At 39.2% G+C, this 2,357-nt stretch overlaps 1 pseudogene; it reads right to left on the reverse strand.

Moving 5' to 3' along the window:
• Nucleotides 1-220: 220 nt before the first annotated feature.
• On the reverse strand, nt 221-1,474 carry LOC140509298 (prefoldin subunit 1 pseudogene; annotated as a pseudogene).
• Between the last annotated feature and the right edge of the window lie 883 nt (nt 1,475-2,357).

The raw sequence follows: 2,357 nt of genomic DNA on the forward strand, positions 1-2,357 counted from the left end.
ATTTCTATTTTACTCTTGGGATCTGGACTATCAGAGCAATTTTCCTTGATAATTTCTTGAAAGATGATGTCCAGGCTCTATATTTGATAATGGCTTTCAGGTAGTCCTGTAATTTTTAAATGATCTCTCCTGGATCTATTTTCCATGTCAATTCTTTTTCTTTTCTTTTTTTTTTTTTTTTTGGAAAGGGATGGATACCTTTTGTTTGGCTAACAAAAATGGTAACATTGGAGTCATTGGGCAGGAGGTACCTCCTTTGTCCAGGGCTGTCCTCTCACCCTCAGCAGATCATCAACAAGACCCAGAGCATCGATATGTAGTTGACTCAGCCAGAGGTGCAGGAGACCACCACAGTGAAGGCAGCAGCCTAACAATAGTTCAAATAAAAGCAAGAGTTTCCAAAATGTCCTCCAAGTTAAAGCACACCAGAATCTGCTGCCCTGTCCCACACAAAAGGAACAGAAGAAGGGGGTCAAATGAAGGTTTTCTTGTACTTTTTACTGTGCCCTCCTGGCCATCAGCATTTCCTGAATGTTGTCCTCTGCATCTTTCGCACTGCACTCAAGGTATGATTTTCTCTGTTTCAGTTCTTTAATTTTTTCTTCTGCTATTTTTGGTTTCTCTAAGAGCTGCTTGTGAATTACTCCCTTGGACTGAAGAAAAAACATTCTCCCTACACCTTCATACATGTGAGTCTTATCTACCAAAGACATAATTTCTATATCTGTAAGATGTGTGTGCTTTTCCCTTTCTATTTAGTTGTTCAGTCTGTATATCTGCAAGCTTCACCTTCTGCTGAGTATCAGTAACTTTAGTTTGTAGTTCTGCGAAAGCCTTCTTCAACTCCAGGTTCATGAGGGCAGCCATCTTGGTCTGAACCAGGTCAGTTGTATTTCCAATGAGATATTTCACATTGTCTTCCATTTTTCATTCTTTTGGTTTTTGTTTTATTGTTTTTTGATTTCTCATAAAGTTGTTAGTTTTATTAATTAATCTTTAAGGCAGTATTTTCTTCAGTGAGCTTTTGTACCTCTTTTTCCATTTGGCCAATGCCTTTTTAAGGCATTCTTCTCCTCATTAGCTTTTTGTGCCTCTTCTACCATTGGATCTAGTCTGTTTTTTAAGGTGTTATTTTCCTCAGTATTTTTTTGTGTCTCTTTTACCAAGTTGCTGATTTTTTTCATAATTTTCTTGTATCATTCTTATTCTCTTCCCAATTTTTCCTCTATCTCTCTTACTTGATTTTCAAAATCCTTTCTGAGTGCTTCCATGGTCTGAGATCAGTTTATATTTTTCTGGGAGACTTTGGATGTAGGAGCTTTGACTTTGTTATCTTCTCCTGAGTATGTGTTTTGATCTTTCTTGTCACCACAGTACTTTTCTATGGTCAGAATTTTTTTCTGCTTTTTGCTCATTTTTCAAGTCTATTTCTTCACTTTTAACTCTTTGTGAAAATAGAGTCATGCTTTTAGGGTGGAGGGCACACTGTTCCAAGCTTCAGGGGTTTTGTGCAGGTATTTTCAGAAATATTTCTAAGGACCTATAAGTTTTCACTTCTTCCAAGGTAATATGATCTAAGGAGAGGTGCGTTTACTCCTCTTCAGGCCTTTTCTCTGGTCTGTGAGCACAAGTACTCTTTTCTACCCTGGAACCATGATGAAAGTTTCTACTCCATTGTGGCCACAAGCTCTGGTATGCTAGTACTCCTCCTCTCCCTTTCACTGCCACAAAGACTACGACCTAAATCCAAGCTTACCTAAATGCTAGCAAAGAGACCCCCATAATCTCCTTCTGACTAGTTGTTCAACTCCCTTACTGGCTGAGAATTCTAGAAGCAGCCACTGCTGCTACTGATTTAGTGGCCCCCAGGCCTGTTCCTGCTTTGCTGGGTCTGGGTGTTTGCTGGGTCTAGGTCTGTGCTGGACTGTGCTCCACTGTCCCCCAAGTGTGACAGACCTTTCCCGCTGACTTTTGACTGGAAAATTATTTCACTGTGTCCTTTTGTGGGGTCTGCTGCTCCAGAAATTATTTTATAACATTATTTCAAGGTTTTTGGAGGAGTTTTGGGGAAAGCCTAGATCAGTAGCTGCCTTTTCTCCAAATCTTGGTTCTATCCTTCACTTTCCAGTTCCAAGCCCAGTGCTCTGTCTACTATTCCATTTAATTGCCCATCAGAAAGAGCAAGCACCAAATAATATCACACACAAAAATGAAATTGACTATATTTCATGAGAGATTAGCAAATTCATTATGAATATGGAAGTCCTGTCTCTGAATCAGCTGTCTGGTAAGTCAAACCACTGAATAGTTAGGGCTAAGATCAAAATTAATAATTACTAATGAAAAGAGGCAATGCA

Source organism: Notamacropus eugenii, chromosome 5, assembly GCF_028372415.1.
Source record: "Notamacropus eugenii isolate mMacEug1 chromosome 5, mMacEug1.pri_v2, whole genome shotgun sequence".
Lineage (NCBI taxonomy): Eukaryota > Metazoa > Chordata > Mammalia > Diprotodontia > Macropodidae > Notamacropus > Notamacropus eugenii.